The sequence below is a fragment of the Lepisma saccharinum genome, chromosome 9, assembly GCF_977018435.1.
Source record: "Lepisma saccharinum chromosome 9, izLepSacc3.1, whole genome shotgun sequence".
Lineage (NCBI taxonomy): Eukaryota > Metazoa > Arthropoda > Insecta > Zygentoma > Lepismatidae > Lepisma > Lepisma saccharinum.
In genome coordinates, this window is record NC_139237.1 from 92,459,127 (window position 1) to 92,471,241 (window position 12,115).

Genomic DNA, 12,115 nt, shown 5'->3' on the forward strand with positions numbered 1-12,115 from the left:
AAAAGAAGAAAGCAATCATAGATGCCTTAATCTTGAGTGCATAAAGAAAGAAAAAATGAAGCAGTTGATCAACAAATACAAAGGACGCGTGTGGGGCCTATTTCAATCCAGTCACAACAGAATAGTAGTGAGAAATAAACAAGCCTTTGAAACAAAAATAGACAGTCTGGATATTACTCTTGTTATGCAATTATATACCAAAATGCTATCTGATCTTCAGGTCAGCTTTGCATATACATGCAATGATCTGTGGCAAGGAAACAAATCAAGGACTGAGCAAAAAGGAGTAAGCCACATAAATAAATTTATCACCAATGATAATAAAGTGTATTTTTCTGGTACCCCCATACAGACATTACGAACAAGGGAGTTGTACGGTAATCCCGTACGCCACTGTTTGTTTAGATATAATGAAGTCCCGTCAAAAAAGTTTCACTTTTGTGGCCAGGGACCAATATATGTACCTGAGTCTACGTGTGCCTTACATACGCACCCTGCTCACATTCATGATCGTTCTTTAGAGGATGAGTTCTGGGAGGCAATTTGCAACAATCAATCCAAAAACTAGCTAAAAAAAAGAGGAGCTCTTTCTCAAACAATAATGTAATATTTACAAATGTATATTTGAGATAAAAAAGCGTTAGTATAACGCTACTTTGTAGTAGAATGATATGTAACAATTGAAAAAGCTTGATGTATTACATACTTTGTAGTAGACTAGTTTGAGAAAATAAAAATTTCGTGTGTAGAATCCATTTGTTTCATTTATAAAAAGCGGAATTGAGTTACTAAAAAGGTACTTGAAAATATAATTACAATACTTACAATACTGATAGGTAAAGATGCCATCTTTGGCTACAATCTGTCCGTTCTTAGCACTTCACTCCAAAGTAACAATTTGATATCAGATTACAAGAGGGAGCGTCTATATACCCCCAAGCATCATAAAGTACCTTATAAAAAATCCAGCTTTCATTTTACCCGCTAACTTTGCTATTCAGTCTTGCAGTCGCTTCGTAGCCCTCCCGGATACATAACTTATTTCTTCCTATTTATAGAATGTGAGATATGTGGCATTTCTCTTTCCAGTAAAACTATCTATATTCGGTAAACAATTATAGATGTTTTTTCACTGAAGTCTCGACTATCCCGGGGCGCGTGCAACTTTCCAAAATAAAATATTGGCCACACGTGCTAACCACTACAAATTTAAGCACCATTCAAAAAATCATAATAGAGGCAGGGCGTAATGCCCTATAGATGAGAGGAAAAAAACCTTTTAGCAAAGACCGCGAGAACTAACAATGGAGGCTCACCCCCGTGTGAGCGACTGGTGGGAAAATTTTCCCCCTGGGTTAGGGTCTGGCAGTCTTTCTTTGCTCCCCGCAAAACGTTTGTTCCACACTTGTTCAGGGGATTTTGTGAACCGTGTCTTCTAATGAATAGTAATGTCAACCTTATATTTTCCTTTCATACACATAACACTTGTATGCTATTGATCCCTTGGATATTTCTTAACATAACCAACTTTTCACGTGTAGAGCGCGTGCCCGGATAGCTTAGTTGGTATAGCATTAGGCTTTTAACCTATTGGTCCAGGGTTCGAGTCCCTGTCTGGGCTGTTACAATTTTTAAACTTTTGTCATCGGACTTTTGCAAAAGGCTATTTACATAGCAGAATCTGCTTTTGTAATTCTGTCTAGTTAGTGTTGGGGTGCAAGTGCTTCTGGTACATGTAGTTACTTGAATTAGGAAATATTGGCTGTGCAACTGGTAAAGCTTGCTTTTTGTAGTACTTTGCGCCTATTTTGAAAAATATATATATATATATATATATATATATATATATATATATATATATATATATATCCAACAAAATCACTAAGCATTGCAGTCTACTAGAGATACACATAAAAAACACAAGATGGAACCAGAAAGCCGCTACAACATTGATAACAACATGGATGTCATTATTCGAGGTACTTTCACCGACACTGAATTGATTTTGAAACATGAAAAAAATTACATTGTCCTAAATAGCGATGAGTACCCAGCATGCGTGTACAAATCAGATGCGATCTTCGACACTTACAAGAACAGATTCCCCACACGAGAAGACAGATTCAGATCTATAAACATTATGGGAGAACTTTACTTCACCTTCGAGGGCAGTGGAGAAAACATAAAAGTGGAAATCAGCAACGCCACCGGAGAAGTCACACTAAATTTTGAACAATGGCGAAAATTTCTCTCTTACTATGACACCCTCATGGAGGAATTCCAGCGACGACTAAATTGTAATGACTATGTGATTTTCGCTTATTGGTAGTCTACTTTTCGTGTATATAAATCTGATATATTCTTGAATAAAAATATACTTTTAAAAAATACTGCAATTGTTTCATTTGAATCCTAAATGAATATGTAAACTAAAAAACACATACAAATCAGCATTATTTCTCGAAGTGCACACTAATAAGGCTCTGGCGTGTGTTCCTATGCCTCTGTTACAACCCTCTGTAAAGTTCATATTGGCCCGTGCTTAACCATTCAACATGGTGTAGAGCCTAAGCTTTAAGCTTCAGTCAGTGGAATTTAGTCCTGATTGTAGCAAAAATAAGACTCACATGATATAACGCCCACAAATAATCCCTGGTATTACTAAACACTCAAAAGTCAATAGTTCTTGAAAAAAGGACTGTAAGGCTAAATAACAACATAGAAAACAATTATTTTTTCACAAATCTTTTATTATTTGCTCTAAAATACATTACATATTGGTAATTTTAGTATTGTACCAAGATACAAGTCTTTGTACATTTCTGAATGCACAACCTTGTTCTGATGGAGGCGAAGTATCAGAATGATACTTGCACAATCCTCCTTGAAACATGTACAAATTTCTAAGCGAAGGACAGTTTGCACTTTGCAAATCCACAATATTATAAATATTGAACAAATCTTTGAGAAGTTTGGATTTTTCTTCTCCCTTGCAATAGAAAGTTGAACCTTGACAGTTCAAATTTCTAATTACACTACGAACATAGTACACTTCACATCCCAGAGGAGTATCGTACGATAAAGCATGAATATTTTCTTTCACCCATTGGGATTCATTATTGTCTTTGAAATATTCTGGCACTTTTACAAGAGCATAATACACAGTATCCAAATTTGTAGAACTAACACACATCTCACGCAATATAAATTTATTATTGTACATAAAACCTTGCGCATCAATAATATATTGCGCCATTTTCACTTTAGATATTAACAAATATTGTTTCTTAACCACGAGCAAGCTCCGCTTCTCGTATAGGCGCTATAAGAGTTTTTACTAGTTCGAAATCATTTGAAATTTCACACAACACACTGTAAAAGTCTCTGTATCCTGTCGATTCCTCCTGTGTCTTCAAACCATCACCTACATCTTCATGATTAGCAAAATAAAAATCGAAAATATGACTTGTATTGTCCGGATCCTGCAGATAACGCTGGATTCTCTCGCACATCCACTCAACACAATGCTGGCATTTATTCTCTCCGCATTCCCCTTGGCAAATAGGAAAACATTCGGAAATCAGAAATTCATCTTTACAGCATACGCACTCGCATTCATAAAAATGGTTGCCTACATTTGAATAACAGCCCCAGCATGTAATATACTTGTAAGGGGTATACTTTTTCAAAGCCTCCAGCACACAATCCTTATCGATATAATCGAAGAAACATGGACATATAAGCACCAAATCACTCATCTCCCTGGGGTCCTGCTCAGCAACGTCCGTTTTCACAATTCGTTTCTTCCAATCGGGTTTTCAGTTCTTTGCAGAGTACTTCTCATCTGCTTCTCAGAAAGAACCTGCAACAATAACAATACACATTGTTAGTGATATTTTCTAATATTTTTGTATAATATTTTTTTAAAAAACATCGCAGTGACAAAAGAATGGGTGGAATTCAGAAAGAGAGAAAGTGACAGAACCTGGAACAATAACAATACATATTGTTAGTGTTATTTTCAAAAATAATGCAAAACGCTTAAACTTTGTTTGCATGGCAGTTAAAAAACAACTTGAAATAAAGAATAGTATACAAAAAGAGATACTTACCAAGTTAAAAAGCCTTTAGTTGCACTGCAACAACTCAGTCACGCTAAAAAATCTGTACGACTTTCAAGCCAAACACTTGAGAACTCTCTTGGACCGCTTCGTCTTCCGCTCAATATTTATAGATTCTTAGACAAAAGGACAGTCAATATAAATATTATTTTCATTACTCTTCTCTGATTGGATGAATCATTTATTAAAAACCTTCTCTCATTGGTTAATATTTTCTAGCCTCTACCCAGGACCGTTCGAGCTCCTCAATTATACCAAATATGACTCACCACCGACGCCAAAATGGCCGGAATAGGCCGAAAATGTCTTTTGTACATTAATGGAAAAACCATTAATTCCAAGTTCCCACGTGTGCATAAAGCACCCCTGACTCATATCCGGCAGAAACGCATATATAATATACAACAATAGTGTTAGAATAGTCCGAAAACGAACTCCACAATAGTGTCTTTTGTACCTTAATGGAAAAACCATTAATTCCAAACTCCAACGTCTGTATAAATCATCTGTGACTCATATCCGGCAGAAACGCATATATAATATACAACAAAAGGTTAGCTTAGGTCGAAAACGGAATACATAATAGTATCTTTTGTGCACTAATGGAAAACCATTAATTTCAAACTCACACGTGTGCATGAGTCATCGATGACTCATCTCCTCCTCCACCCCCCGACACGTGTCGCCACGTGGCGCTAGATTAAATAACAATAGCGTCACCCCTCGATAATGAATAAAAAAGCCATTAATGTCAATTAAAGGGTCTATTGTTTGGAGTTATCTCGGATACCATCTACTTGAACAGAATGGCATTTAAAAGAGTGGAGGGGGGGGGGAACACTCCCTCCATGATTACATTTTTTTTACTCCGAAAGGGAGACATTATATACAGGGTGATTAAAAAGTCCGGTCTGACAGGACAACTCCAATATTTGTGAACATGACCAAAAATGGAAAGAGAGGAGAGTTATGTCGGAAATAAGTTTCAATCAGTGGCGTGCCCAAGGGGGTGGGGGTTGGTGAGGATCATAACTCCCATTTAGCCCAGTATTCCTAAAAAAAAGAACGTCAAAGGTAGGAAAAGATGGCAAAATGAGGGTTGAATACTTTAGAAAAAAAAAGTATATGTAGCCCCCACATTCGAAAATCATGGGTATGCTTCAAACTGGTGTGCTTGAATTTTGAAACCTAACATGAACGGTTGAGTTTGTACGCTGGTAAGAGACTCAATGGTGGCCGAAAATGTGATGTTGCTACATGCTTATCTGGAATACCGCACGTCATGGTAATACCACGTAATACCGTGCATGCTACGTTGAAAATTTCAAGCATTTTAGATTTAAATTCAAACCTTTAAATTAAACAGAGAATACAAAACGAACGATATTCAGATAAACGGAAAACAAGAAGAGACAATGCAATAATAGCATGAATATTTAAAATTTAGTTTATTTTACTTCGCGTTTTGTGCCTCTTGGCTAATTTGCGAAGATGGGGATGAGTGATGAAATGATGAAATTGATGAATGGACATTCACAAACAACCAAGCCCGAGCGGGATTCGAACCCGGAACCCTTGGCGTCGCAGCGCGATGTACTAACCACAGGGTCCGGCATATATATATATTTGTGTGTGTGTGTGTGTGTTTCAAAAGTTTGGAAATACGAGTATGTAAAATAATTTAAATATTGCTAAAAGCTAACGTATACAAAATATGAAGAAAAAAATAATTTGGGAGCATCGTGTGAAGATATGTATTTACATGTAAATTCGTTCCCTGGAGTTATTACGCGTACTCTTACAGTTTATGTTACGCCTCCGTGGTCTACTTTTGAAACATTCGCTTGCACGGGTGCTCTGTTGCTCAACGCGCGGGTCTTTCCGCTCGGCCCTCGTAATTAAGGCACCTCCTTTCTCCAAGAGCCGCTTCGCCCAGCGCTAATTGGTGGAAATTAGTAGAGATTTTTGCACCTCCGTCCGGGAGATTTACTGCACGGCGTGGGAGACGCCCGAAGGAGATCAAGGTTCCGCCTTCCCTTTCCGATCAGGTAGGTTTGGACCGAGCGCTTTCTTTCATGCAGCGTTGTTCTGCGAGGCGTTATAGCCTATTATCCGGCCGCTCTGAGAACGCAGGTAATGTAAATAAATTCACGTGACTTGTGAGAAAACCTAAATTATTCAAATAGTAGCTGTGCAGAAATATTGCTCGTAGGAATATAGTGCATGTAATAATTGATTGATTAGGCACCGCCAGAAACTTTTGTAGGGAGGATCAGATAGTTGACATAAAATAACTGATACAAACTAATAAAATAAACACATTTTATTCCAAATTATATTTTACTACTACTATATAAATATTATTATTAAAAAAGGTAAAGTGCTCCCCTGTGCTTAGCACCACGCCATGAAGGCGTATAAGGGGCAACGCCCCACACTTTCTTGATCCGGCCGTGAGTGGGGGTGATGTGATTATATCGTTTTTTCTTTCTTTTTGGTTTTACTATTGCACAATTTATATTCTGCCGTCGGACAACTTCAATAACACAAAAGGAGACTAGCAGTGAATTTTTATATTTAACTATCTAAGTATTCATACACCACAAAATACAGTATTAATATTTATTAAAGGCCCGGGCACCTGACGTCTGCGGTTTACAAACGATTCCGGAATACACAGATTAGTCAGCTTCCGGTGTGAATTTGTTGAGATATTAGACCGAACTTAGTTCTTAGAGGTTATTTCGCTGAGTACTTACGTCTTCGATGTAACTTCTTAGGTATTCAATTCACTTGGCGATAAACACGCTGAAAAACACAAACGGTGAACACTTAAGGGGAGTTGGGGGGAAAACACAAATCTTGCTGACACCGAGTTCGACGTCTTCAATCTTCTAATCCTCCTGTCGTTGGTTCATAATAAACATGTAGCCTCTCTTCTTTAGTACCATGTTCTGGTAGAGATACTGCACAGACCGATAGTTCACTCACAGTTTATTCTATAGACTCTATATCTCTTTCCGGCTGAGATCATGGCCATTAGTTCACTCACAGCTTGTTCTTTGCCCGCGAAACCAATAACCAACGTGATATGGGTCCCAACCGTATCAATGCTTGACTCGGACTGTCTTCTCTGCAACGCACATCAAACGTTCCCTCGAAAAGACGTTAACGTCTCTTGCCGCCTTTTTTCCCCAGCGAGGGCGGGTCAACTTTTATAAGGGGTGCGTTAAGATCGGTTACATGATCAGCATAATGCCCATGACCGCCTTTAACCCCCAGGGTTTCTCCCAGTACCCATGTTTTTCGACGCTGGGTGGGCGCCGGGGCCGCTTCCAACATTAGAAATGATCTCGGATTTGAACCGGCCGGGATCTTTAGCATGGTAGTCAGACGCGTTACCGACTGAGCCACCGTCCCGAAACTTCTTATAGATCCACCAAATCAGTGGATATCCAGTAAAATTGTTTTTCATTATTTCCTTAAGTTTCATGCAAATGGTGCACTGAAATACATGCATATATTGAAACACACAAAGAAAGCTGAAAGTAGACGCCTAATGTTATATAATTTAGAATAACAAAACCTTTATTCTTCGTTGTGGCCTCTGACGCTCTCACTCTTAATGTGCACTTCGTATTTTGCCCCACTCCGCTTTTAATAAATGGTCGACCTTAACAAGTTATTTCACATCAATCAGAATTTGCCTCAACATGGCAGGTTGTGTTTCTTTATTTATAGAAGCACCCTCGTATAATCCCATTGGGGCTCGTAAGGAATCAGTTGTTACGCATGGGCGTACCATCTCGTGGTGCGCCAAAAGAATTGGCGAGAAGAGGTCTGCCACCTTCTGACCTTCAGCCATAATTTCCCGATCATGACACTCCCGCCTGGTCATCTAGCCCACGGCATCCACACCTGCTGCACTCCGCCTGCGATTTGTCCTCCACAAGTTTTTCCATTTGGGATTCTTATGATTTGTCTTGGCACAAATATGGCCGCCAGAAGGGAAGTTTTAACGCTTGCTAGTTGAGCTCACTTGCAACAAAATGACAATGAGGAAAGTCATGACTAGACCTCGGATTTATAGGTTCTAAAAAGTGTGCTTTTAGGTGCTAAAACAGGCTCTAAAAATCCGAAAATAGGCTCTAAAAATCCGAAAAATCTAAAAACCTTAAATTACGTTCCAAAAATCCTGAAATAGGTTGCAAAAAGACTTAACTTGGTACAACATGTCTGAAAAATACTGATTAGATACAATCGTTAAAAACAAAATTTCACAAGAACCGTAATAACCAAATATTAATTTTCTAAACAAATTCTAATTTCTTTATATCATTTTGAAAATTATCTACGAATTATTATAATACTGCACTTGTGCTGTTAGAAAATGTTACTTATTGATATGAAAAATGAATTACGTATGTCTAATCTAAGATTAGATGTCAGAAATAAAGTGCCAGAAATATTTGTATTTGGGAGGACACCTTTTCCAGCAACCTTGCGACAAGGTACGTGCTTATTGCAATTGTAATTGTAACTGTAATTGTGAAAAGTGGAAACATTAAAAAACAAGCTGTTTCTGTTACGGACTTCCTGTAACGCAATTTGCCGGGACCTGCTGCATGAAGGCGCCGCTAAGCGGCCGACACACTCGCGGTAAACGACTGACATAACCTCCCTGTATAAGTTGCTGCACAAGATCAGGGTGGCTACTCACTTGGAATTCTTCGAATTCTGGGAATAACACGGGAATTATTGGCTCCGGAAATTATGCGCGAATTATTGGCTCTGGAAATTATTCATCAATTTTGGCAAAACATGAAAAAAGGTACAAGCGGATGTCTTCTCTCTTCTAATTTTTTCTCCGTAGACGTGAAAAATTGCAACTTTTATTAATCCAAATCCCATTAAATTTATACATGTTTATAAATGCCCTGAGGCAAGTTTCTCTCAGTTTAACTTTTATCTTTTTAAGGAATAAAAAGAAAGCTACATGGAAAATAAAACTAAATTTTCTCAATCCGTTTATTTTGTTAGTGTTTTATTTAGAACAATCTATCTGACAGACGGAAGATTATTACAAAATAATATATCTTGAAGTTGATTAGGTAAATTTTTTGGTAGATTGGAATCATACAAAGCCTTTACACTGTCAATATTTTTGTGTGTGGAAGGGAGGGTGAGAGTCGGTAATACGTAAGGTTGGAATAGAGGAAACATCTGCTTGTATCCTTGAAGTTTTGGAAAGTTCGCCTTGAAAACCAGGAATTATACTAGTGACCACCGTCAATCTTTTTGCGTTATCTACACTCAAACTCCGCCTTTTGTCTGTGAGGATCATTTCATGTGCTGAAAATTATCTTTCAACAGAAACATAGTCAGTAGTGCTAACTTGAATGCTGAAACATTACTTCGCAAGGCGTGAATGACAAGAAGGACCAAACTGACACGAGAGTGGGCAAGGCCGCAAAGATCAGAAGTTTGCACTTGGGAGTGTGCAGGCAGTAGAGACGATTGGGTGCCAAAACTGAGAATGGGGAGGAGGGGGAGGCAAGGACAGTTTACTTTATCTTAGTAGGCAAGGCTTAGCATTAAGAGTCTATAGAGCACGGGTAAAAAGTAGGGGGGAACTGTCCTCTTTCTGACGTCACTGTTACCTGCAGATAACAGTGACGTCAGACATTTTTTGTTTTGTTTAATGCTTTGATAAAGATCATATACTTGAAGGGAGGAAAATCGACAGAAAACATGTTTCAAACACGCCAGTCATTGAAATATTATTCACCACCAAACCTAGTAAATACCTCTGTGAGATATAAAAATCATGTAAAACCTAAAAAAAGGTTTAATTTAGGCACATGAACCTAAAATAGGTTCTAACAAGCAAAATAGGTTATTATAGGCACTATAAAATTTCATCAGTTGTTTCCTTTTTTAATGAAACGCTGGTGTAACTTGTTATTTCTTATTTACCTGCAAAGGAAAGAAATAGGTTAAAAACCTAAAATACGACGTCTATTCATGAAAGAGTTTGTAGTAAGCGAAGAGATACACGCTCTGTCCGAAACATTCAAAAAGCAGTCTTGTCGGAAGTAACGCCACCTAGTGGAGTTCGAAAGCGCCAAGCTATCCGCACAACAGTTTTGCTACCTTGTGTTCTGACGTCAGACGAGGAATGCCTTAGGTTCCATTAGCATAAATACAATGAAAAATTATTATTTAGGTTAAGAGAACTAAACCTAGCTAGCCTAAAATTAAAAAGCTTTCTCCCGTGACGTCAGAACACAAGGTTGCTCAAGTGTTGTGCAATAAGTGAGACCCAGGGTGCAGCGCGCGAGATTGCAGACTTCTGCACACGTTTATTTTATTCACTTGTTTGAAATCGTGGAAATCGAAAGTCAACCAGATGTTGGTTGTAGTTCTTCTAATGTGTGGAAATGTAAGCATAAGAGCATTTTAAAGTGCTATGCGTGTTCTTTCCTAGTTTTAGCTGCTGATCGTATTTGGCGCTGCAGTCGAAGTGCAATTCGGAAGAAAATTTTTAGTATCTATTATTTTTGCTGTAACCCTGTATAAAAATAGTTATCTATGAAGTCATCAAATACGTAAAAAGAAACATAATGGTAACGATGTCAAAGCAAAAGTGGAAACCCACGTGGACTTCTGTTTCATTCATCGGCGTGGAGACTGTCCACGCGGAACTGAGCTCGCAATTGTGCAACGGAATTAAACCCCGTGATCCTGTTACGTGGGTGGGTGAGGCTTCCAACAGAAAGGCTTTCACGTCGGCCGATGAACTCTCGTGTTGAATGGGCCACGGATGGATGTTAGCACTCTGCTGAAAATGCCTCGGACACAAAAAGCCACTGCTCCAAAGCCGCCAAAGGCCTGCTGGAGATGAAGTCATTTCAAACTTGCTAAATGCCCAAGTGACGTGAGGTTTCCGCGACGAACTGCACGGCCAGGGATCTTGTGCTCGAATTTCGATAAGGATGAGTAAAGGGGTGTTTCTTTCTTTGTCTATTCCATCAATTTATTCTCCTCGTCGCGATCAATATATACAGGATGTAGACTGTACAGTCAGCGGCAATAAAAATGCAACACGTAATTCCTGAAATGCATGCTTCCATGCAAGGCGTTACGTATGTTGCCTAACTATAGTCCGATAAGTGGATTTTAATAGAAAATTTTCAATGACAACTTCTACCGCCACCGTGGAGTTAGGCAACACACATAACGCCTTGCATGGAAACAGGCCAACTGTACAATATGGACAAATTTTCACAACGTGCAGATGACATCAAGTTGAAAAAACATTTATATATTCTTCATGAACTGTAAGAAGAACGAACTTAATGTAAATAACTAATCCTTCTTCTTAAGACTTTAAACCTTATGTTCATTTGCTCAACCTTTTTTTGGACATTCGAAAAATGTAATGTTTGTTCTATCTTAATGTTGAAACTTTATACACACAGCACACACACAATGTGGAGGTAGGGTCCCACACATTAACAATCTCGGCCATTTGTGGAAATCATATGATCAGCACCACGCTCCAGTCGCTTTTACCTCCAGGTACCCATTTATTTGAGGCTGCGTGACCTCCAGAGCCTACTCCATCCAGGGAATCACCCACCCTCCTGGTATCGAACCTGGGTCTCCCGCGTGGCAGTCAGACGCCCCTTTGATAGATAGATATATAGTGTTATTTTTTTCTGGCGGTACGCAACCCTTTTGTAGGTGAGAACAAAAATAAAAGCACTTTAACGAATGAAATGTGTGTGATCATTTATGAATGTACTATAAGATTTTCTGTAGTCCTTACATAGGCGCCCGCAGAAAATTTTCCAAGGGCGAGACAAATTCGAAAAGTTCCATGCTTCAGTTGTATACAGGGTGTCTATAAAAGAACTACGGGATTTTAAACAATGATAGCGCGCAAACGGTATTAGGTAACTCAGGTTAGTTAATTACTTTGAGATCAGTAG

At 38.6% G+C, this 12,115-nt stretch overlaps 1 protein-coding gene and 1 non-coding gene across 3 annotated transcripts in view; one reads left to right on the forward strand and one right to left on the reverse strand.

Moving 5' to 3' along the window:
* Nucleotides 1-12,115, reverse strand: part of LOC145992253 (cytospin-A-like) — a 274,095-nt gene that overhangs the window by 209,421 nt on the left and 52,559 nt on the right. The window lies entirely within an intron of this gene.
* Nucleotides 1,549-1,621, forward strand: TRNAK-UUU (transfer RNA lysine (anticodon UUU)). The gene has a single exon. It is a non-coding gene; the product is annotated as a tRNA-Lys (tRNA).